The 26017-nt window shown below is 51.4% G+C and overlaps 1 long non-coding RNA gene across 1 annotated transcript; it reads right to left on the reverse strand.

Moving 5' to 3' along the window:
• Positions 1–3370: 3370 nt before the first annotated feature.
• LOC143695031 (uncharacterized) lies at positions 3371–6954 on the reverse strand. Its single transcript, XR_013183919.1, has 2 exons — positions 5875–6954; positions 3371–5780 (listed from the first exon to the last, which is right to left on the reverse strand). It is a non-coding gene; the product is annotated as an uncharacterized LOC143695031 (long non-coding RNA).
• Between the last annotated feature and the right edge of the window lie 19063 nt (positions 6955–26017).

The following is a 26017-nucleotide window of genomic DNA, read 5'->3' on the forward strand; positions in this document are numbered from 1 at the left end:
CACCTGGACCAACCCAAAATTCACCCGAGTCATGCTGGAGCCGATGGACCCAGTGGCCATGAACAACCCCAGAGCCAGGTAGAACCACTCGCCCTTTTCCAGGACACCGCAGTGGCTCCACCCCACCATGGCCAGGCATTACAGGTGACCGTGTAGGGCCCCTCACCCAGGAAACCCCGCAGCCCCGCAGTGCCCGTAGACAGGTAGACCCAGCAGCCCTATCCTGCCAGGGAACCAAATTTCAAGACCAATAAATAATTTCAACATACTTGTGATATATGAAGATTTATTTTTAGCATTTAAATTCTTTTGAGTAAATCAAGAATTTTGGAGGTGTTCTATTGTATTTGCAGGGATGCCCGACGAAGGCAGGAATGTTGCATTTGAGTCCATATTCTCAGAAGGCTAATTTATTACTTTATATTACTATAATTTATTAAACAATACTATACTATACTATTCTGTACTAAAGAATACAGAAAGGACACTTACTGAATGTTCAAAAGATAATAATGAAAACTCATGACTCTTTCCAGAGTCTCAACACAGCTTGGCCATAATTGGCCAATGAGTCAAAATAACTCAAACCAGAATTCAATCAAACAATCACCTGTGGGTAAACAATCTCCAAACACATTCTGCACATGAGCACAAGGCAGGAGAAGCAAATGAGATAAGAATTGTTTTCCTTTTCCTCTGAGGCTTCTCAGCTTCCCAGGAGAAAAATCCTGGGCAGAGGGATTTTTTCAGAGAATGTGAATGCCACAGTGTTAGAGATGACTAATGAGATGGTTGAACATGATAAGTATGTTAAGAGAAGTTGTACAGCTGAAACTGCAGCTTCTCACAAGGAAAAATCCTAAGAAAGGGTTTTTCATGAAAGATGTCTGCGACAGAGTTATGTTACTGCAATGTGTCCCCCCGCCCAGCATTGTTATCCCAGGATAATCTTGGTAGTCTGGGCATTTGGGGAGGGGCAGATTGTTCCTAAGAGGCACGGCTTAGCAACAGCTGAGCTCCAATCCAGTTCCAAGAAAGCAGTCTGCACTAATGGACAGCGACCAAGAGTCAAGAGACAGCCTTTGGGAGGAGCTAGGGCTGCCTGTTGCAACAGCAAGGATATAAAAGGGAGAGCAGCCATTGTGTGGATGAGCCAGCCACGTGGTTACCAGCCACAAAATGAGGGAGGCTCCCAGCACTGTCACTTTTTCCTTATTTAGTCCTTTATTGTAAATTTTTCCTTATTTAGTCCTTTTGTTGTAATTTTTTGTTTTAATAAACTTTTCAAAACTTTGAGAAGTGAGCAGTCATTTCTCACAGGGAGAAAAAGTTTTAAAGAAAGGTTATTTTTAATTTTTTTTTTTCTTTTAAACCCAGGCCATTCCTACCACGCTCACAGTGAATCACAGCCTTTCCCACCACCTGGACACCCACCCCCCTAGTCAACCCAGTCCCCCTGGACTCTGCACAACTCCCAACACACCATTTGTCTGGGGGAAAGCACAGACTGTGTCAAGGCAGCAGAGCCCAGACCCGGCCTGACTTCCCCAGACCACTGGAAAGGAGGAAATCCAGACCCACAGACACACACACAGAGACACAGAGCAAAGCTTTGCTCAAAGGGTTTGTTGATTCTTGATAAGTGATTATTCAGGGGAAATGGCCCAGAGCTCAAAGGGTTCAGGGGGTTCCTGCAGGGATGATCATCTCCTCATGCCACTGGAGAGGAAAAAGGACACTGGTCCTTGCCAGCCTAAAAGACAAAGCCCAGAAGGTGACCTCTGGAGCCCACTGGGCCATGGCTGGGCTTTGTCCCCAGCCCTGTCCCTGCAGGCACGGCTCACCTAGGCATCCAGAGAGGCAGCCAGGCGCTTCTGCCGCAGAACAGCCACCACCTTTTCAGCCACAGGGGGCTGGGGACAAAGGCAGCGTTAGAGACACACTGGGGGCACTGGGCTGCACTGGGAGGCAGGGGAAAGCAGGGGCGCCTTGGGGAAGGGGCTGTGGGAGCAATGGGCTGCAGGAGCTGCTGTGCTGCTGCCCAGAAGCACTGGGCTCCTGGCCAAGAGGCACAGCTGGGGCAGGGGCTGCATCCTGGCTCATCCAGGGGGTCCTGGGCTGACAGGGATGGGAATGCAGCAGGGCCCTGGGCAAAGGCTTCCCTGGGGAGCAGCCCTGGGGCAGGGCATTGTCTGGGCTGTCAGGAGGGGTGCACTGGGCTCTGCTGGGACAGACAGGGATGGCCTGGGCTGTGATGATCAGGCAAGGGGAGGGTCTGACAGTGGCAGAACTCGTGGTACCCACCAGAGGCGTCTCCAGGACCGCGACATTGTCTAAATCCAACTGCAGAGAGATCGGGAGACCTCGCTGGTCACTGGGATGTCCCCGATGCCAGCAAGGGATGGGGAGAAACCACCGCCCCCGAATTCCCTGAGGGGATGCCCTCCAATGCCAGCCGCCCACTCACCTCCCGGAGGTCATCTTGGGTTCCTTCCAGGAGTGCCTGGAAAGGAGAACAAAGGCTGGGTCTGGACTGGACCTTGTGGGGCTGGGGAGGACACGGGTGCAAGGAGCAGGGCGCAGGCAGAGGGATGGGAATTCAGGGCCTCCAAGGAGATCTGTTGGAGGTGGGGGGAGACCCAAAGACACTGATCTGGGGTCACTTGAGGGCCCAGGGGACAGGGCTGGGGGTGTGGAAGGAGCAGGGTGTGAGGTACAGGGGAGGAGAAAGGAATTGAGGTGTAGGGACATGGGAGTGCAAGGGAGGGGCTTGGTGGGGACAGAAGAACGAGGACAGGTGGGGACAAAACCAACGGGACTGGGAGATCATTGGAGTATGGGGGGTGAGCCAGAGAATTCTATAGGAGGACCCTGCTACAATGGCCAGGAAGAAAGGCAAAGGACTGAGGGGGGGACAGGGAAGGAAAGGGCTCAGGAATGGTCAGTGGGAGGGCGTGTGGGGACCCTGAATGGGACACGGAGGAGGGACCAAAAGGGTGGGATGGGAGGCCAGAAAGAAGGGCAGGATGTGGGGACAGCGTTTGGCTGGTGCCTCACCTTGGCCTGTGCCGGGGCGCACAGCAGGATGGAGAAGAGCAGGGCCACGCTGAGCACAGCCACCTTCATCTTCCTCTGGCTCTGGGCAGCGCTGCCTGAGGCTGCAGCAGGTGAGGAGCACCTTTATCCCTGCCGGGACTCCTCCCTGCACCCTCCCTGCCAGCCCCCAGGCCAAAGCCCGGCTTGGCACAGCCCCCAGCCCTGGCCACAAGCCCAGCCCTGGCACAGAGTCCACCCCACCCCACCTGTGGCACGGATCCAGCCCCCTTGCCCAGCATCTGTTGGATCGGCGGAAGTAATGCAGCACTCAATATGAGTGATCAGCAAGTCTCCAAGTTTATTGAGATAGTTCACACATATTTATATTGGTGTTAATGAAGCTTATACATATTGCAAAGCTGAGCTCATTATTGGTTAATTATTTATCGGTCAACCATGCCTACTACTATATTCTTATGGTTATTTTCTTACTACTTCTACATTCTTGTGTTTATTCTGCTGAAACTATCCTCATATTTTTGGCAAAATATCCTCTCCTCTATTCTGTTGTTGCACCAAGGGCACAATGTCCTTGTCAGTGGTTGGACACTGACTGCTGACTCCTAGACTTGCCTCCTTCTAACTTAACCAATGGTATCATGTCGACGTGACCTTTCTCAGCTAGGCAACTGTCCACAAAGCTCTCCACATTTCCCCCGTTTTTCTGCTGAACAAGCATGGTCCGATTAAATGCAGCAGATATCATCTTTTGCACCATGTTCTGTAGGCACATGCAAAAGCATGGCAAAATTAATACTACCAACAAAGCTGTAATTCCCACGATAATGCTGACCTTAACAGTAGAGCGTAACCATGATCCCAGGCCTAATGATTTGAGCCATCCATCAATACCAAGGCCCGATTCTACCTGTAGGTTCCCATTTAACCTCCGCAACTCAGAGAGTTGGGAGTGAATGGACTGTGAATTATCAGAAAGATTCATGCAACACATGCCCTCAAATTCTTCACAACCATGGCCTTGTGCAAGTAAAAGAAAATAATTGCAGCTCTATTTTGAAGTGTCGCATGGTGAATAGAATCAACATCAAGCAAAAGGCTAGAAAGTGCCAAAGAGGTGGCATTGGTTTGCTTAGAAAGCCAACATCTTATATGTTTAAAATAGCATGAGCACCTGCTGCTGATACCCCTGGAGTCAAGAAAGATGCTGCAACTATGGCCCCTAGGGACCAGAATTTTACATCATCCCTGCAGTCTGCAGCAAATGCATGAGCCATTCATTTATTGCGACGATGGTGGTGGCTCATGTTTAGTATCATGGACATGTTGGCTGTAAGTAGAGACAGCCGTCCAATTGTATACAGTCCCCCGTGCAGCATTGATGGGATACCGGGCCAAGCACAGTCCCCACATATCAGGAAGTATCCTGCTGGCAATTGAATAGGGTCATTTGATGAGATTGACACTTTCTTTGTGGTATAATTGCACCAGGCTGTTGCATTATGGTAGACAGCCATGCTGGAAGTTACAATATTGGAATGGTTCTTGACTGGCAGCTGGCTTCTATGGTTAAAATGAATATATGCATCTGCCATCGCTGAACCTAACAGCTCCAATTCTTGGGGTTCCTGCGGTGCTATGGGAAAAAAGGAAACCCATTGATCCCAATTATCCACACTTGCCCTAGCACTGTTGACTCTACAGGTGGGTACATGTGAGGGGCATGGCCAGGAGTCTGCTGGTAACCCAACCAACCAGATTGTAAATGGATTGCCAGGAGAAGATAATGACAGGCAAACAGCCTCCTGTTTAGTTAAGGTTGCCAGGGTGACCCCTATGTTAGTCTTGGGCTGAAGTGGGGCCCATGCTTGATGGTCTGCACTGTCCGCAAAAAGGTCAAAGATTAGTATAGTAATAGCATAAGGTCTCCATGTCACCCTGATTTTTCCAGGCACTGCTGTGAACCACCCAGACATTTTGGAAACAAACATGTTTGTCACAAACCTTTAAGAATATATCTTTTTTCTTTTTCTCTTTTTCCCTTCTGATCTGCCTAGATTTAACCTCTTTAGGTTTCTCAAACAATCATCCCACGCTCGGTTGGGATCTTGACCTCCTGAAATAGGACCTATTACACTTTACTGTGACAGGGGAATACCCTGACCACACTTAGACTGTAAAATACACGACTGAGATTGCCCTAAAGTGCATTTGACTAAATGCTGGGTTTCCCACCTAAACCATGCAAGGATTATCTGTTCTGGGGATTCATACAACTGTAACCCTTGGTGGCTAGGTAGCTTTGTAAATGCTTCAAGTTCTCTTTGCCAGGAGTTGAACTGTTAATAGAAATCACAGCTCCTGCACCACGATTCAGGTAATTAGGACTGATGCACCCACTTAGTTTCCAGACAACCCCCGCAAAAAAGCCGTATCTATGCAGCACAATGTCTATTATGACACTTAATACAAGCTAAAATCCTAGGCCCTCTAGATTCAAATGTAGAAAGCGCTGAAAGCAAGCTTAATATATCATCAACAGATTTGCACTGATCAACTGCTTGGTTGATGGCAAAACTACACTGTCCTTACAGTTTAAGAAGTATCGGTCGAAGGATGATCAAGAGCTTCGTCTCCACTCGCTGACGATCCTCTTCGCTCAGGTGATCGAGGTGTTCCATCAAACACAGCTGCTCGGGTCCATTTAGCAGGTACCTACAGAGATCCTGTAGGGGTAGAAACACAAAAATACCCATGGCCCCAGTATAACACCTTAGCAGGACCTTGCCATTGTCCTGTTTTAGGATCTCTGTATCTTACCTATACATCTTGCTTCACACCATCTTTTTCTTGTACATAATGACGAATTAAAGCAGGAACTTTACTTTCCCCAAAAACACACAAGTGATTCAAAACAAATAAACACTTTAACAATCTTTCTTGTGACTCTCTGATATCTGTGTATTTACTCAAATATCTTTTCAAGGTACCATTTGCTCTCTCTACGATCACTTGCCCTGTAGGAGAATTAGGGATGCCTGTCACGTGTTCTATTCCCCACATTTGCATGAATTGCTTTATTCTTTTGCTACAGTAAGCAGGCTCGTTATCTGTCTTGATGCGCTGTGGCACTCCCATTACTGCCAAACAACTACTGAGATGTCTCTCCACCTGCCCTGCTTTCTCACCCGTTTGTGCTGTGGCCCATATAAAATGACTATAAGTATCTATGGTAACATGCACGTACTTCATCCTTCCAAACTCAGCAACATGTGTGACATCCATTTGCCAGGTCTCATTTGTGTTCAGCCCTCTTGGGTTAACTCCCAGACCTAACCCGCAGCCCCCATTATGATGACTACATATGGGACAGGCTTTGACTATTGCCCGTGCCTCCTCCATAGGTATCTGAAATTCTCTATGGAGGCCTTTTGCATTTTGGTGGAACATGGAGTGTGCCACTCTGGCCATAGTCTGCCTGGGAATTGGAGTTGCTTGTGTGATTGAGACTAGCTTATCTGCTCGCGCGTTACCCTCTCCTAGACCAATCTCCCATTTGTGACTTCTGATATGGATAACAGAGAAAGAATGCTTCCTCAGCTTAATTGCCCTCTGCAACTGTATAAACAGTTCATGCAACCTCCTGTTTTGAACCTCTTTTATAGAGGCATCCTCTATTCGTTCACACACTCCTGTAACATACAAAGAATCTGTCACTATGTTGAGAGGCCCAGAAAAGTGCATCATGGCCCATACAACAGCCAATAGCTCCATCGTTTGTAAGGTATCCATCTCGGTAGCTTGGAGTGTTTGATGATGCCATTGTCCTTTTTCCTGCCAGGTCACTGCAGCGGTTTTGGATTTTCTTCCCGCATCCGTATAAACAGTTCTAGCATCCGATAAGGGCTTTAGTGATCTTTTTGGGCATCGAATCCAACTCCACTGTCCTATCCAATTCAATGGTATATTGGGAATATCATCAGTGGCAATTATGCTACCGGCTCCCAACAGAGCCTCTTGTAATTCCATACTGTTTGTCAGGTACCAGGTCAATGTACCCTTCTTCATTGGTATCCGTATCTGACCAGGTTCCTTTCCCATACTCTGTAACGCCCGTTCACGACCCTTTTTCAGCAAATCAGCCAAAATTTCAATTTTTTGAAGAAGGGTTTTATGCTGTTGGAGTGGAGGAGATATCCATTCCAAAGCCCATACCTCCCCTGTTTTTCTGTCTTGCTGAGTAAGCGCACCCAGTAAAAATTTAGTTCCACACCAAACTGTCAGCTGTATAGGGATGTTAAGATCACGTCTCTGAACACTGCCTTGTGTCACACAGTCCAGTATCTGTTGAAGTGTCTTAACCTTCTCAGAGGTTATATGGACAGGCTGTGCTGGATCAGTTCCTTTCAGTAAAGGTCGAAGTTCATCTAATAGTTCATTAGGGATGCTTACAATAGGGTGCAGCCATTGTAGATCGCCAAGTAACTTTTGAGCATCATGAAGTGTATGTATTTTAATATTTAATTGCAATTTCTGGGGGCTTACAATTTGATCAGTAAGTATCCATCCTAAATATCTCCAAGGTGCAGATAATTGAATTTTTTCAGGAGCTACATCTACTCTATGTAGTTTCAGGGCATCATGTATTTTTTTGAATTTGTTGACCTGTAAAAGGTTGTGGCTGCGCAAATAAAATATCATCCATATCATGATAAATGATTGTTTCAGGCCAGGCCTGCCGCAAAGGTTGTAAAGCATTGTCAACACACAGTTGACACAAGGTGGCGCTGTTGCGCATGCCCTGGGGAAGATAAACCCATTCAAATCTCTTGTCTGGCTCTTCCCTGTTTAGAGCTGGCACAGTGAAAGCAAAGCTCCGAGTGTCTCGAGGGTGAAGAGCAATAGTAAAAAAACAGTCTTTAAGATCAACAATCAAAAGTGGCTAGTCCCTTGACAACATGGCCGGATTAGGTAATATTGGTTGTAAGGCTCTCATAGGCTCTATTTGTTCATTTACAGCCTGCAAATCATGTATTAAGCGATACTTCCCCGACTTCTTTTTAATAACAAAGATTATTCCATGGACTTGTTGACAACTGTAAATGACCTTACTTATATTGTTCATGTACTAGTATGTGAACTTGTTCCAGACTTTCCCTTTTTAACGGCCATTGCTTAACCCACACAGGAATGTCCGTGGTCTAAGTTAATGGGATTTGGAAAGTTCACACAATGGCTATTAGCCTAAAGGGTTCTCATTTGTCAGTACTACTCCCATTTGAGCCAAAATGTCTTGACTAATAAGGAACTGTACAGCAGGGGGCAAATGTACAATTGACAAAACACTCCACAAAGTTTTTCCATCAATAGTTACAGATAACATGGGTGATTTTCTTGCAAGTGTTAGGCCTCCAACCCCAGTAACTGGCACTGTGGTTGGCTGCAATGGCCAGTTGTGGGTCCAGAAATCTGGACTAACAATGCTGGAGTCCGTGCCAGTATCCAATAATCCTTCCAAGGTTTGCCTCACACCCCGATACTCCATTATTACATTGCGCTTTGGACTGCAATACAGGTTCATTATTAATAAAATAAGTCCTCCAGTGGAACCAAATCCTCGCTCCCCTCTCGACTGTGTTTGATGAGGGGCTAAAGTTTACCCATTTGTTCTAAAGGAACCAATTGAGCTATCTTTTGTCCTTTCTCAATTTGTATAGGTGGAAAAAGAGTATGCACCACAACACAAATTTCCCCTGTATAATCAGCGTCTATTACCCCAGGTAAAACAAATAATCCCATCATAGTAGCCGATGAATGACCCAGAAGTAAAGCTCCCATAGGTAATCCATCAAAAATGATTGGTCTCTTTATTCCAGTCAGAACCTGTTCCAGTTGGGTGGTCATCAAGGTTACTGCTGCTGCGGCTGCCACGTCCAATCCAAGGCTCCCGGCGGTGGCTGGTTGGAGGGAAGCTGGGCTGAGGTGTTGACAGCAGCTACTTGTGTCTGGGCACGGCGGCTGGTGGATGCGCTGGCTTTCCCATTTTCCAAGCGGTGTCGGCAGGCTCCGGTGTTGTGGGTGTCCAAGCGACAATTTTGGCATCAGGCAGACGCTGGCTTCTTGACAGGCCTGTCGCCTGTGTCCTATACCTCCCCACCGGTAACATTTGAATCGGCCAGTAGATAGAGCCCGTGGAGTATTTGTTGCCGCTGCTTGTAGGGGGGCAAGAGCACCTAACACCTGACTCTGTGAGGCTTCTGCCTGTTTTTGTAATCTTGTTCCTAACTCCTTAATAGCATCTACTAACATTGCTTGATTGCCTATGGGCACATTTGCCAATCGTTCTAAAGCTTCTTCTATAGACCAATTAGCTCCTAGGTATTTATTACGTTCTTTGTAGCCTGTTCTGGAGTGCACATTGTTTTAACAAAGTACTCTTCATGAAATAAGGGACTCCTGCTTGCTCAACAGCATTGGCAACCTTATTTATAAAAGATCTAAATGACCCATCTCCTCCTTGCTTTATTCTCATATAAGAAGGAATCTCCCTTGGCTCTTTTATCGTATCTATAGCCAACCGCACTAGACGCATAACCTACTGACACTTATCAGGACTGAGTAACGCTTGTGCTTCTGTCCGAAGAAAAGGCTCTAGACTTATTAACTCTTCTAGGGTTATTCTATGTAATGGGTCGCTTGGCTGCCGTATTACTGCTACACATTCCTGACAGAATGACTGCCAGTGTGCCTTAAATAAGAGCTGCTGATGCTGAGTGAAGATAAGCTTCGCTATTCCTCTGCAATCAGCCGGCAGCAAAACTTTAGTCCCCCAGATATAATCAATCATTTGTTTAGTGGGCTCACCGGTTACCCTAACTTGACTAACTGTGGACCGTAACTGCGACAACAACTTCCAGTCTAGAGCAGTTATTGTTGCTTGAAACCCACCCCCTGCTACAGGAGAATATATCACTGGACAAGCAACATCCATAGCTGATTTTATAGCTTCCTCATCCCCTGTATCCATGATATTTTTTGCTACTGCTGCCTATGCTTCCCTTCACTCTCATGCAATGGCCCCCACTAGGTCACTTTCTGACCTAGGGATCGGCTCATTACTAGGAGGAGGAGATGGAGGGTTTGACACAGGCAGTGTGGACGGTGCTGTTGTAGCACATGCAGGGGGTGAGCTGCTGCTTGAAGCAGGAGCCGATGTTGGTGGCAAAATGACTTTGGATGTAGCAGGGGGTAAAGGACAATTAAACCAGTCCCCATAATCCTATTCTTTTCATGCGCCACGCTAGCGTGCTTAGCAGCCTTTTCTTCTGCCTGATATTGTAATAACTCATCATGCACAACTCGCCACAACTTTCCCAACTTTTTTGCAGTTTTATCATCATCTATGACTGCCTCCCACAGCTTGTCCCCAAATTTGCGCCACTCTGTCAACTCATGTACTGTACGAGGATTTTGAAAAACTCCCTGTTCATACCCATAAGCTAACAACCCAGGAAGCTCTTTCTGCAAATCTATGCCCTTAAACTGACACTTTTGTAAAAAGCAAGTAAATAAATCATATGCTGCTTGCCTTTCTCTATGCATTTTAAAAAAGTCAGCGCGCTGTTGCAGCCCTACAAGGTCTCGGCAGCATGTATCGACCGGGCTCACTATTGAGGTCACCCAGGGCGTGGCACTTTCCCTTTTTCAGCGGTGCTTTCGCTGTCCTTGCTGCGACAGGACCCGAACTCCTACACCGATCCACCGTGGTTGCCGTTGCCAGTATCACGTCGGGGTCACCATTTTGTCGGATCAGCGGAAGAAACGCGGCACTCAACAAGAGTGATCAGCAAGTCTCAAACTTTATTGACAGTTCACACATATTTATATTGGTGTTAATGAAGCTTATACATATTGCAAAGCTGAGCTCATTATTGGTTAATTATTTATCGGTCAACCATGCCTACTACTATATTCTTATGGTTATTTTCTTACTACTTCTACATTCTTGTGTTTATTCTGCTGAAACTATCCTCATATTTTTGGCAAAATATCCTCTCCTCTATTCTGTTGTTGCACCAAGGGCACAATGTCCTTGTCAGTGGTTGGACACTGACTGCTGACTCCTAGACTTGCCTCCTTCTAACTTAACCAATGGTATCATGTCGACGTGACCTTTCTCAGCTAGGCAACTGTCCACAAAGCTCTCCACAGGCATCCCTCCAGCTTCCTGCATGGGGCAGCTGCCCCTGGAAGGGCCCAGGAACCTGGAGGGCTAAGGGGGGCAGGCAGGGAGCCAAAGGCACCTGGGGACGCTGTGGGGACAGCCCCCTGTCCAACACAATCCATCCTCCAACAGCCCCCAGTGCCAGATCCCCCATCTCCTGCTGCCCCTCCCCTCCCAGAGCTTTCCCTGGGGGACACCCCAGAGCTGAGCCCGGCCCCAAACCCAACATGTGGGAGAACAAGGGGAACAAGGGACATGGGATCAGGTGGCTGATGGGCATCTCAGTCACTGCAGACACTGGGGAGCACTGGGCACTGCTGAGCACCTGCAGACAAGGCTGAGGCCTGGGGAATGCCTCACGAGTGACAATTCCCACATCCACACAACCCAATATCCCTTTTCCTGCAGATGCCAAACCAGACCAAGTTCCATGCCCACAGCACTGTCCAGAGGGGAATATGCCCTGCCCTGCCCCTCATCCTGTCACACCTGCAGCCACGGAGCCCTCCCAGAGCACCTGGATCATGGCCCTGGCTTGGGACCAGGCCAGCACTGGCCCTGAGCAGGATGTGCCCATCCCAGGGGACATGGGGAAGAGGAAGTGGGCACCTGTCCCCAGGCAGCCACTCGGAGCTAATTGGGGGAACAGAGGTGCCTTCTGAGGAGGAGGGGTGTTGGTGCCCTGCCAGCCTCTCTGACAAGCCCTGTTTACCCAGGCCCTGAGGCACCAGGAGCACATTCAGATATCTTGGGCTTCCAGGAAGGAAAATCCACAGTGAAGTGGTTCCTGAGAGCTGTCCATGGCTGTGATTCCTGTTTGCCATTCCAGGGCATTAGTGAAGGGTTCTGCACGTCTCTTTCCCCAGGGACAATGTGCATCCATCAGAGAAGTGTTATGGCCCAGCTGGGAAAACATTTCAGGCCACTGCCTTGGCTGTTTGCTCTGGAACTCACCCAAGGAGGCGCCGAGCCCCGGAAGATTTTTCTGTGGAGTGCCCCAGGGCTGAGAGACCAGAGGGTCCCTGTGGGGGATTCTTGACCAGATGGACAAGAGCTGTGATGTCATTGGCTTGCTAAGGACACCTTGGAATGGAATTGAGGACAAGTCCTCAGGGTTCTAATTGCAGAATAATGGCCAAGGAGAGATCCAGACCTCCTTGGAGGACAGTGCCAGTCAGGGGGGTGGCGCTGGACAGCCACTGACCACGTGCCAACAGCCCGGGCAGAAGGAGCTGGACGTGCCCAGAGGCTCCCAGTATTTGGCAGATTGGCCCTGCAGCCTCAGGGACCCCATAGGAATGTCCCTGCTGCCCTCGGGGCTGTGCATGAGCTGTGCAGAATCTCTCCCTCCAGCTCTCAGCAGCATTTCAGCAATGAGCTATTTCCCCTCTTTGACTGACCGGTGCTTTTGCTCAAACAATTTACATCAGGGTCCTCAGCACAGGAAAGGTTCAGAGTTCATGGAGCAGCTCCAGAGGAGGCTGAGATGCTCCAAAGTGTTGGAGCACCTCTGTGACAGAGACAGGCTGGGGGAGTTGGGGTGGTTCAGCCTAGAGCAGAAAAGGCTGTGGGGAGACCCCATTGTGACCTTTCAGGACTTCAAGGAACCTCACAGGAAATATGGGGAGAAATGTTTTAGTAGGCCTGTCTCAATAGGAGAAGGAGAAATGGTTTTAAAGCAGAAGAGAATAAGTTCAGACTGGAGATAAGGAGGAAATATTTGATGCTGTGGTGGTGAAACCCTGGCATAGGTTTCCCAGACCCCTGGTGGATGCCCCATCCTTGGAAATATTCCTGGTTGGATGGGCTCTAGCAGCAGGATGGAGCAAAAGATGTCTCTGCTCCCACCCCACAGGAGGCCCTGTGGTGTCAGCTACCAGAGGGGTCAGTGTCTCTTGTAGGATTCAATTTCCCCGGAGAGCAGAGGGAACACACAGCAGCACAGATGGCAGGAACGTCCTCCCTGGAGATGGGAATATTCTGGATCAACAGGCTCAGACTGCCCAGTTTTGTGTCTTTGTAGATGGACACCAGTGTCAGAAGAGACTGAGAACCAGGAGCCCCCCCCAGTGTCTCTGAGTGCCCTTGGTTCCAGGAGGCCCCACAGAATCCCAGGGTGTGGCAGGAAGTTCCTTTGTTCTGAAACTGTGGTGTTATAAGCAAAAGTAGTTTGTTCCAGTTGTCTCCCATGCATGTTGGTTTGCCCTGGGGATGTACCTTCCCATCCCCCTGTCCACCTACCTCAAGACCTCCTGCTAATTCCAGATCCTTCCCTGACACTCAGGGAAACCCTGCCCGCCTCCCTTGTCCATTACAGAAACCCCACCTTTCTCTCTAGAAACTTCTGTGTCCACCTTGTATCCCTCGAATACCCATTGGTGTGCTCAGTCCACTCTCCTCCCCTGTTGTTCCCCACTGGTTGCCATGTGTGCCCTGCCCTGTGCTCCTCCCCAGGTTTCTGCCATTGGTCCTTGTTTGTGTCCTCCCCATGTTCCCTGTCCCGTACTGAAGCTGTTGTAACCCTGCATTTGCTGTCACTTGTCCCTGCACCCTCTTGGAGAGTAAAACCTGTTGGGAGCATGCAGAAGTGATCCCTCTCTTTGCTTGGCTCTGGATTCCTCAGCTCGGGACAACATCAGTAACTGCACAGGGCAGCTTGCTGCTTCTGGGAGACAAGCAGCCCTGCTTGTACCACCAGCCAAACCGGCCCCAAGGGCGGACAGGGAGTGGCCACTCCTGGCACGGGCCAGGAGACAGGGCTGGCTGCAGACATCTGCGAGTGGCCACCGTGTCACCAGGGCCCCTTTGGCTCCATGAGGCCCCACAGAATCCCAGGGCCTCTTTGGCTCCATGAGGCCCCACAGAATCCCAGGGCCCCTTTGGCTCCAAGAGGCCCCACAATGTCACAAGGACCCCTGGACACCACAAGGCCCTGAGGTATCCCAATGGATCCTTGGTTCCAACCGGCCGCGCTGTGTCACAAGGGCCTCTGGATTCCCTGAGACCCCCCAGTGTCACAGTGTCCCCTTGTTTCCACAAGCCACGGGGTCACAATGGTCCCTGAGCATCTTTAGGCACCAGTGTCACAGCATCCCCTCAGTTCCATGAACTCCACAGTGTCACAATGTCCCCTTGGACATGGTTCCTGGGAACCATGAGGCCCTGAGGGATCACAGTGGATGGTTCCATGAACCCCCACAGGTTGGCAGTCTCCTCTTGGTTCCATGAGGGCCCATGGCCCCAAAGGGGCCTCTGGATTCTGCAAGAACCCAGAGTGTCACAGAGCCCCTGTGATCCCATGAGTCCCTGCAGTGTCACCATGTCCCCAGGATGCCCTTGCAGTGTCACAGAGGAGCAGCACTGGAGTGGGCACAGCACCAGGGGAGGTTTGGCAGCGTTCCCTTCTCTGTGACACCACAGCGGTGGCAGCTACAATGTTCCCCACTCTGTGACACTATAGGTGTGGCAGTACCATGTCCCCTTCTCTGTGACACCACAAGGGTGGCAGCCCCAAAATTCCACTCCTTATGATCCCACAGCAATGGCTACCCCAACATTCCCTTCTCTGTCACACCAGAGCAATAGCAGCACCAACATTCCCCTCTGTGTGATACCACAGTGTGGCAATCCTGATCTTCCCCTCTCTGTGACACCACAACAGTGGTGGCAATCCTGACCTTCCCCTCTGTGTGTCACTGCAGCTATGGCAGCCCTAAATCCCTTCTCTGTGACACCACAGCAGTGACAGCCCCAACATTCCCTTCTCTGTGACACCACAGCTGTGACACCCCTAGTCTCCCTCTCTGTGACACCAGAGATGGCACCCCTAGCGTTCCCCTCTTTCTGACACCAACACAGTGGCAAACCAAAGATTCCCCTCTCTATGGGGAAACAGTGGTGGCAGCCCCAGCATTCCAATCTCTGTGACACTGCAGCAGTGCAGCCCCAACATTCCCCTCTCTGTGACACCACAGCAGTGGCAGCCCCAATGTCCCACTGTCTGTGACACCACAGCGGCCACAACCTCAACTTTCCCTCCTTGTGACACTGCAGCTGTGGCAGCCCAGAAGTTCCCTCAGTGACACCATTGCTGTGGCAGCCCCAGTGTCCCCCTCTCTGTGGCACCGCAGCGGTGGAAGCCCCAAAGTTCCCCTCTCTCTGTCACTCCAGGGGTGGCTGTCTAAAGTTCTGCTCTCTATGACAGCAGCACAGTGGCAGTTGCAACATTCCCCTCTCTGTGACACCTCAACATTTGTAGCCCCAGTGTTCCCCTGTCAGTGACACCACAGTGGTGGCAACCTCAGTGTTCCCCTCTCTGTGACATGACAGCGGTGGCAATACCAATGTCCCCTTGTCTATGACACCAAAGCGATTGCAACCCCTCTGTTCCCCTGTCTGTGACACCACAGAGGTGGCACCCCCAGTGTTCTCCTGTCTATGACAGCATAGCAGGGCCAGCCCCAACATTCCCCTCTCTGTGACCCCTCAGCCCTGGCAGCCACTGTGACACCACAGCTGTGGCAGCCCCAGTGTTCATCTCTCTGTGACAGCACAGCTGTGGCTGTCCCGTTGTCCTGGTCTCTGTGACACCACAGTGGTTGATGTCCGAACGTTCCCCTCTCTGTGACACCACAGCCCTGGCAGCAGCACTCGAACAGAAGCAGCAGCCGTAGAACAACAGGGGAGCAGGGGAGGAGCAGAGACAGAGCTCTGGAACAGCAGGAGATGAGCAGTGCTGGAGCAGTGGTAGAGCAGTGGTAGAGCAGTGGTGGAGCAGTGTTGGAGCGATGTTGGGCAAGCAGAGGAACTGTGCTGGAACATCCCCAGAGCAGCAGTGGAGCAGCTTTTGAGCAGCAGTGGAGTAACCATGGAAAAAGTGGAACAGTGGTGGCACAGGAACCACAGCCATGAACAGTGGTGGCACATTGGTGGCACATTGGAGGCATTTTGGTGGCATGTTGGTGGCACATTGGTGGCACGTTGGAGGCACATTGGAGGCACGTTGGTGGCATGTTGGTGGCACATTGGTGGCGCATAGGTGGCACAGTGGTAGCACATAGGTGGCGCATTGGTGGCACGTTGGTGGCACATTGGAGGCACGTTGGTGGCATATTAGAGGCACATTAGAGGCACGTTGGTGGCACGTTGGTGGCACAGGCCCCACAGCCGTGGAGCAGCGCCGGAGATGCCGAAGCTGCGGGACACAGAGCGGCTCTGTCCTGCAGGAGCCGGCCCCGTACACCAGAGCGATCCCGTCAGGCTGACCCAGAGCAGGGGCAGCAGCAGGAATTGCTGCTGGGCTCTGGAAGGCGCGGATGGAGAACTTTTAATGGTGGCCTGGGGGTTTGATCCTGCTCATTGTGGCCGCTTTTGGCGTGCTGGGACAGTTCCAGTCCATCTGAAGTCATGAACTCAGGAGATACTGAGAACAAAAGCAATCAAATTGCCTTCTTTACTGCAGGGAAACACAGCCTGGGAGAAGTTTCATGATTTCTGATTTAGGAACCAAACCAGGTCAGTTACTGGCCTGTGCTTTGTTCTAGTCCAAGAAGAAATTTCCAAAGTGCTGCGATTTGGAATTATAAACAAGCAACGTGCCTCATCACCTGGATATTTCACTTGGAGTACAGAGCTATTTCTGGTTGTAATGATCGAGAAAACCACTGGAATTCTTTTCCCGATTTCACTCTTTATATTCCTCTCTCTGGGATGAAGCCTCCAAGACTCCCTGCAGGTCTGCGTTCCAGAATTTGCTCCTCTGGAGTTGGGATCGGACAAATGAGCAGTGGGAAGAGGGAGGAAAATGAACCGTTCAAACTACAAACTCTGTTTTTGTAGCCTCTGGATTTCCAGTGTTTAGAAATTGTCATGTTTTCAACTATCTGACCAAATCCCACATTTCTCACTTTTGCCCTGGCAGAAAACCTTCCTTTGGCCCCATTTAGGAACTGACCCTCGGAAACACCTCAGTGCAGATGCTTTTTGGTTGGTTTTGCTAACAGATGACAAGAAAATCAGTGCAAGGGGAGGCATGAGGGAGAGGGCAGAAACAATTCCTTTCTTTTGTCTTCCTGGTAGAAAATCTCCTGCAGAGGTTGTGCTGCAGCCGGAGACTTGGCGGGCCAAGGGCTGAGGGAAGCGATTCAGCTGAGGCAGCTGAGACGTCTCCTCCCTGGTTTGCAGCCCTGGGGCTGGCAGGGGACACAGCTGCCCCCCGTGCACCCCACAGCCCCTGGAATGGGGGATTCTTCCTGCCTCTGCCAGATGCTCCTTCTCCATCCCTGGCCTGGGTGCTCCTGCTCTGAGCTCCCTGCAGTGGTCATTGCTGGCGGTGGGGAGCAGGAGGGAGGAGTTCAGCACCAACCTGGGAGATGCCAGTGGGGCAGAGATGTGTGGAGGTGACAGTGACAGAGCGACAGGATGTGCAGATGGACACAGGGACAAGACAACACCTCTGGGGCAAACCTCTTTGAGATTTAGAGAAATTTCCTTTGGAACACACACACGGACACAGACACACAGACACAGAGTGTAGCTTGGCTGAAAGGGTTTATTTCTCATTTGAGGAAAAAGGCCCAGGGCTCACAGGGGATCAGGTGATTTCTCCAGAGGTGATCATCTCCTCATTCCACTGGAGGGGGACAGGACATGGTTTTCACCAAGAGTTCCAATCCTAGAACACAGAGCCCAAAATGTGATCCCCTGTGTCCCCTGGGACAGGAGAGTGGCCTCGTGCCCACCTCTCTTTCTAGAGGGTGAAAAGAATTGAGGTTCTGGATAAACCCAGGACAGGATTTGGCCCCTCAGATCCACAGCATCCCCAGACCCCCTAAGCCCTGGGATGCTCCAAAACTGGCCTGAGAACCTCCCTGCCCCCAGGGGGACTGTGGGGTTCCCAGAGCTCCCCAAGTGCAAGGAAAGACTTGGGGCCTGCTCTGTGCAGCCACCTTGGGAAACAGATCAGTGAAAGCTCCTTTCTGTCCCTCTGCTGGCCCCAAACTCTGCCCACCCAGAACAACCCAGGGTCCCCCATGAACCTCCCAGGATCACGTGGGGGTCAGGGGAGCACCAAGTGCAGCTCACCTATCCATGGAGAGCGGCAGCCAGGCGCTTCTGCCGCAGGAGAGCCCGCAGCTTTTCAGCCACAGGGGGCTGGGGACAAAGGCAGCGTTAGAGACACACTGGGGGCACTGGGCTGCACTGGGAGGCAGGGGAGAGCAGGGGCGCCTTGGGGAAGGGGCTGTGGGAGCAATGGGGTGCAGGAGCTGCTGTGCTGCTGCCCAGAAGCACTGGGCTCCTGGCCAAGAGGCACAGCTGGGGCAGGGGCTGCATCCTGGCTCATCCAGGGGGTCCTGGGCTGACAGGGATGGGAATGCAGCAGGGCCCTGGGCAAAGGCTTCCCTGGGGAGCAGCCCTGGGGCAGGGCATTGTCTGGGCTGTCAGGAGGGGTGCACTGGGCTCTGCTGGGACAGACTGGGATGGCCTGGGCTGTGGTGGCCAGGCAAGGGGAGGCTCTGACAGCGGCAGAACTCGTGGTACCCACCAGAGGCGTCTCCAGGACCGCGACATTGTCTAAATCCAACTGCAGAGAGATCGGGAGACCTCGCTGGTCACTGGGATGTCCCCGGTGCCAGCAAAGGATGGGGGGACACCACTGCCCCCCAATGCCCTGAGGGGATGCCCTCCCATGCCAGCAGCCCACTCACCTCCCGCAGATCATCTTGGGTTCCTTCCAGGAGTGCCTGGAAAGGAGAACAAAGGCTGGGTCTGGACTGGACCTTGTGGGGCTGGGGGGGACATGGGTGCAAGGAGCAGGGCGCAGGCAGAGGGATGGGAATTCAGGGCTTCCTAGGAGATCTGTTGGAGGTGGGGGGAGACTCAAAGACACTGATCTGGGGTCACTTGAGGGCCCAGGGGACAGGGCTGGGGGTGTGGAAGGAGCAGGGTGTGAGGTACAGGAGAGGAGAAAGGAATTGAGGTGTAGGGACATGGGAGTGCAAGGGAGGGGCTTGGTGGGGACAGAAGAACGAGGACAGGTGGGGACAAAACCAACGGGACTGGGAGATCATTGGAGTATGGGAGTGAGTCAGGGAATTCTATAGGAGGACCCTGCTACAATGGCCAGGAAGAAAGGCAAAGGATTGAGGGGGGACATGGAAGGAAAGGGCTCAGGAATGGTCAGTGGGAGGGCGTTTGGGGACCCTGAATGGGACACGGAGGAGGGACCAAAAGGGTGGGATGGGAGGCCAGAAAGGAGGGCAGGATGTGGGGACAGTGTTTGGCTGGTGCCTCACCTTGGCCTGTGCCGGGGCGCACAGCAGGATGGAGAAGAGCAGGGCCACGCTGAGCACAGCCACCTTCATCTTCCTCTGGCTCTGGGCAGCGCTGCCTGAGGCTGCAGCAGGTGAGGAGCACCTTTATCCCTGCCGGGACTCCTCCCTGCACCCTCCCTGCCAGCCCTCAGGCCAAAGCCCGGCTTGGCACAGCCCCCAGCCCTGGCCACAAGCCCAGCCCTGGCACAGAGTCCACCCCACCCCACCTGTGGCACGGATCCAGCCCCCTTGCCCGGCATCCCTCCAGCTTCCTGCACGGGGCAGCTGCCCCTGGAAGGGCCCAGGCACCTGGGGGGCCAAGGAGGGCAGGCAGGGAGCCAAAGGCACCTGGGGACCCTGTGGGGACAGCCCCCAGTCCAACACAATCCATCCTCCAACAGCCCCCAGTGCCAGATCCCCCATCTCCTGCTGCCCCTCCCCTCCCAGAGCTTTCCCTGGGGGACACCCCAGAGCTGAGCCCGGCCCCAAACCCAACATGTGGGAGAACAAGGGGAACAAGGGACATGGGATCAGGTGGCTGATGGGCATCTCAGTCACTGCAGACACTGGGGAGCACTGGGCACTGCTGAGCACCTGCAGACAAGGCTGAGGCCTGGGGAATGCCTCACGAGTGACAATTCCCACATCCACACAACCCAATATCCCTTTAGCTGCAGATACCATACCCGACCAAGTTCCATGCCCACAGCACTGTCCCGAGGGGAATATGCCCTGCCCTGCCCCTCATCCTGTCACACCTGCAGCCACGGAGCCCTCCCAGAGCACCTGGGTCATGGCCCTGGCTCTGGGCCCAGGCCAGCACTGGGGAAGTGCCCATCCCAGGCACATGGGGAAGTGGACACCTGTCCCCAGGCAGCCACTCGGAGCTAATTGGGGGAACAGAGGTGCCCTGTGAGGAGGAGGGGTGTTGGTGCCCTGCCAGCCTCTCTGACAAGCCCTGTTTACCCAGGCCCTGAGGCACCAGGAGCACATTCAGATATCTTGGGCTTCCAGGAAGGAAAATCCACAGTGAAGTGGTTCCTGAGAGCTGTCCAAGGCTGTGATTCCTGTTTGCCATTCCAGGGCATTAGTGAAGGGTTCTGCACGTCTCTTTCCCCAGGGACAATGTGCATCCATCAGAGAAGTGTTATGGCCCAGCTGGGAAAACATTTCAGGCCACTGCCTTGATTGTTTGCTCTGGAACTCACCCAAGGAGGTACAGGGCCCAAGGGGGAAGATTTTCCTCAGGGGTTTTGCTGCTTTGTGCCCTTGGAGGAGACACCAGAGTGTCCCCGTGTGAGATTCTTGACCAGATGGACAAGAGCTGTGATGTCATTGCTTTTCTGAGGTCACCTTGGAGAGAAATTGAGGAAGTGTCTGCAAGACCCTAAATAGTGAATGAATGGATGAAGGAGATTCTCGCTGCCCTGACCCACTATCCAGCAAAACCACAGCCAAGGGAAGAGGCCTGGTGGAATCAGGGGGGAAGGAGACCTTGTTGAGCCTGGTGCACACTGAGCACTGTGGGGTGATCCTCTGCTGGTGTCCCAGCTGTCAGTGCAATACCACTGCTCTGATAAGACTGGGTCCTTAAGAAACAAAAGAAGTGTTCAAGCTCAGGGGAGGAGGGGATCTGCTCGCACTTCTCTTCTCTGGCAGTTTCGCTCCCAGGGGGGACATTACATGAGAATTGGGATGCGGTAAAGGACAGGGCTGAGGGCAGCTGCTCCCTCTCTCTCTGGGCTTCACAGGAGGACGCTGGGAGCTGCTGCCTGGGAAAAGGAATTGGTTGCTGCGGGTGGCCAGAGCAGCTTCCCCAGGCAGGCGCTGTCAGGCGCCTGCAGCACTGAAAGCGTCTCCACTTGGGGCTGCCTTGACAACTGCCCCAGCCCAGCAGACGCCTGAGCCCGGATGGTGCAATCAAAGCCTCACCAGAGGGACGAGAGGACTCCTCGAGAGCAGATCCAGCCAGGTTTATTAAGGGAAAATCCAAGGGCCCAGCTGAAGTGAGGGTGAAGAGGGAAACAGGAGCAAGCAGGAACACAACCTCTGCTGAACAGAACCATGTAGTAAACCCCATAGATTTAGGAAAAGCACCATGGAGAATATGAACAATAGGAATGCTGAAACAGCAAAAGAAAATTCCTGTTTCTCTGTCCTCCGCCCTTAACCTATCTCTGTAACCCTATAAGGCAATGTCATGTTAACCCCTTACCCATTGGTCAAGCTTGGATCCTTTCCAACCCTATAAAAGAAGCATACTGTACCCCGTTAGGGATGAAAGAAGAAGAGCAGAGACCCTTCACGGACCTCCCCAAATAAAGCCATCTCCATGGAACAGCCTGCGCCTTCTCCTTCTCCTCTCTCTCCGTCTGCTGCAGCCTCCAGCCCATGGCACCACTACCTAGCAAGCAGAGCTGAAATCCTGAGAGCTTGCAATCACTATAGAGCTGATAATGACCATGCTTGCCAGATGGTAGCCCCGTGGCCTTGGCATGAGCAAGCTAGCCTCGGGCACCCGGTACCTACCCAGGGACTGAGCTCCTGAGCCCTATTGCTCTGCTTTATAACAACACTGAATGAGGCTTTATTAGAACCAGAGGTGAAGAGCCAGGAGCAGGGCTGGGGCCAGGGTACATAACTGGAGGAAGGCAGGAGGGCTCAGGGTACAAATTATCCAATGGGGAAGGGAGTCAGGGTTGGAGTTAAGGTGGGGTGACACAGGACGCACCAATGGGGGAACAGAGTGGGAGGGGTCTCTCAGGGAAAGCCAATGGAGGAACAGGGAGTACAGAACTGGAACTGGGGGACGAGCAGCAGTTGATTGACAACAGCACATTCACATTAACAAGCAAAGAACCATGGGGAATTGCACCAGTCTCTCACCTTAACTTAAACAGTGGTGTCCTCCAATGACATCCCAGGTTCGTCGTCTCCATGCCTGTGCCCCCCCCTCCCCCTTTTTTATTTATTAAATAAACATTTCCCAGTGTTTTTTAATTTTTTTTTTAAACACATCAGTGCTGCTGAAATGATAACAACTATGAGAAGGACGCACAATAAACTTTGAAGAATGGGGGCACCCACACAGGAGCACTCCACTGCATGAGCATTTTGTCCATCATGTCCACAACTTTATTTTCAGTAAGAAGAGTCTTCATTTGCTCTTGCATTTCTTTGATGGTGGCCTGGATCGATGTGCTTTTCCATGACAGGTTAAAACAACAAAGTCCTTTGAAATCTTCACAACTATGGCCATAGGAGAGCAGCAGGAAGTCGATGGCCGCTCTGTTCTGAAGGGTGGCATGTCTGGTGGTTTCCTTCTCCACTAGAAGGTCTGATAAGGCAGCAGATGTAGCCTTGGTCTGCTTACTAAGCCAGCACTCCAGGTGAGAAAGCTCACCTAGGGCCTTCGCAGCTGCAGCCCATGGTAGAAAGATGGAAACAGTGACCCTCTTCATCTTGCCCCAATTATAAATTTGGCCATCACAATTTTGATTGAATTGGGAGTACGATCTTTTCTGGGGCGCCAATTGAGTTTCTTGTTTCCAGTTTTTAATTTGGGTAGTGTTTGGGGTGAGGGTAGTAAGCTGGCCAAGACTGCAGGGGCCCCCTTTGATCTTCGAGGGGATCCCTGCCCACACCCTGTCACCACAGATGAGAAACACTCCCTTGGGAAGCACTCTGGGAAACAGAGAGGACTTAGATAATGTTTTGGCAGTATAATTGCACCAGTCAACATCATTGTATCTATTACCATTTGGTGATATATCTTTTGTCACTATCATCTGTGGTTCAGATTTCTCATGCCAATTTTGTTGGGGTGGCTCATAGAAAAAGTTGACACAAGAAGTCGCTTTGAGGAGCCTGGTAGGTCTAGTTCTTGGAGCTCCTGTGGTGCATGGGGTAAGATCTTCATCCACTCGTCCCAGGTGTCTACCAGGGTGGGCTTCTTACCTGCACAGGCATATTCATTTGGTGACAGGGGGATTCCCACCAGACATGTAGACAGCGGGTCTTTTGCACCTCCCATGGCTGTGCAAAAGTTATCCTGCTTGAGAGATTTCCCCAGTGTGACCCATAGGTTTTCTGTTGGTTGTGGCACGACCCATCCAACCGCTGTTTGGATGCACAGGAGCACAGTGACGGTGGCATCAGTTGTTAAGGTATTTCGGGGTGTCCTGGGAGTGGCCATCTGGTCCTCCAGTGAGTCAGGTATCGACTGTTTGAGCACTGATAGAAACATGAATGGTCAAGTTAGTTGTCACTGTAATTTTCTTCGTTTTGTCCCTATGGTAGGGAGGGCGAGGGATTGGCAATTGGGGCAGGTGGAGACAATTGCCTTGGCTTGGTCTCTGGAAATCTTAAATTGACCTACTAAAGCTGGAGCATTCTGAGGGAAGAATGCATGGCTTAGACGAGCCTGTTGAAAGACATGTGGTGCAGCGGGGGAAATGTGGGTGGCACTTGCTGCCATTGCTAACAAGTCTGCTCTCCGGCTGCCCGCAGTGATGTATCTTGGCAGCTGTGTGTGCAACCGGATGTGCAGGATGTGATAAGGTTGCTCTCTGTGGGAGATGAACCAAATTAATTCAGAGAGCAAGCTGTAGAATTTTTTATTTTGGACTTCCTTGAGCAGGGCACGCTCTGCCCGCTCTGCTATCCCGGTGACATATGCAGAGTCTGTGACTGAATTGAAGGGTTGTTGGAATGTTCGAAATGCCCTCACAGCTGCAGCAAGTTCTGCAGTCTGGGGGGAACCTTCAACAACCTGGATATCAGACTCCCACTTCTGAGTGTCCAGGTACCTCCAGGTGAACACTGGTGAGATTTGCCTGGACCGTCAGTGAACTCCGTCAGTGTTTTTGAGTGGAGTTTTACTTTTATCTGATTTTGGGGCCAAATGCAGTGAATTTTTAAAAAGTCTGTATTTAGGATAATGAATTGAAGTTTTTCTGGGATAGCTGTCGAATGAAATTTGCAGATGTTCATTTGTTTGTAATAGAGAATCCAATTGTTCCGAAGTATAAGGGAGGTAAATGCACGCCGGATCGCAAGCTGCGAGGGTCCGGAGGCAATGTCAGCCTTTAATAATAAGTTTGGCTACAAGTTCTGGTGGGGTGGTAACTGTTTGATGTGGTTGGTGTGGCAGAAAAAGCCACTCGATGATGACGAGTGGGGTTTTTGAAGTATCATCCCGCTGAAAGAGCAGCACATGGAAGTTTGGGCACTTACCAAAAATACCGAGGCTGAGGGGAAGGGACCGGTCTGTCCGATGTGCCTGGCGGTGTTTGATGGCGCTGGCGACTCTCTCCAAAGCCTCCCAGGCTTCTGGCGTTAACGAGTGTGGGGAAGCCAGGTCGCCATCTCCTCGTAGAAGGTCGAAGAGCGGTGCCAGTTCTTCTGTGGTGAGGCCCAGGAGAGGTCGGATCCACGTGATGACGCCGCACAGCTGTTGTGTGTCTCCTAATGCCTGGGGGTGCTCGTTGATGGACAGAGTTTGAGGCACGACAGTCCTTCCTGTGATTAAAAACCCGAGGTACTTCCATGGGCTCCATAGCTGGATTTTTTCCTGAGCTATCTGAAACCCCGCGCTTTCGACAGCCGCGACAGTCTTGGAAAGTGCTGCGTCTGAGTAAGACTTGGTGGAAGCACAGATTAGTACGTCGTCCATGTAATGTAGGTGTGAGACTCTGTCTGAAGTTTCTCTCATCTGCCTCACCATCGTCATTGGGGACCACTGAAGAAAAGCCCCTTGTCTGAAGTTTCTGGCCCTGTTGGAGAAAGTTACATGCCAAGGGCTCCGAGACCTGAGCACAGCTCCTGGCATTGCTAAGCTATTGTTCACAGGTGTGTTTGCTGTATGCTACACTGAACCCAATGAAAGGAAGAAGGGGGCCCCTTGCCTTTTTGCAACAATAGCCTTGGAAGTTGTCCCACCTCTCAGCCTGGCTGGACTTCTCCTGAGTTTTGGGTGGTCCCCCACAGAAGACCCCTCACTTGTCTTACAACCGCCGTGACAGACAGACTGAGATGTAAGAAGCCTCTCCATCAAAGACCGAGACATGAAATCCCTATGTGAAAAGGCCCCCCCACACTCTTTCCAAGGACTGGCACTGAGACCCCTAACCTGGGGGAGGTGTGTGGGGGAGGCAAGCTAACCAAAGCAAGATGGATGTTGCAGGTGCGAGGAGTGGACCAAGAAGACGATGGCTCTCACCCACTGCAGAGAACATGGACTGTGTGTACCCTTCTCTAAATACCATTTTTTCCCCCAAAAATACAATAGACTACCTTTGATTTGGTTTCAAGTTTTACCCCTTCCCCCATCAACAAAAAGAGTATAATAAGAGTTCAGATGAACTGCAACCCTGAGATCTCCCCAGACGTGACCTGGTGAACGCCATTGGCTGGACATCAAAGGACT

Source organism: Agelaius phoeniceus, chromosome 11 (assembly GCF_051311805.1).
Source record: "Agelaius phoeniceus isolate bAgePho1 chromosome 11, bAgePho1.hap1, whole genome shotgun sequence".
Classification (NCBI taxonomy): Eukaryota; Metazoa; Chordata; class Aves; order Passeriformes; family Icteridae; genus Agelaius; species Agelaius phoeniceus.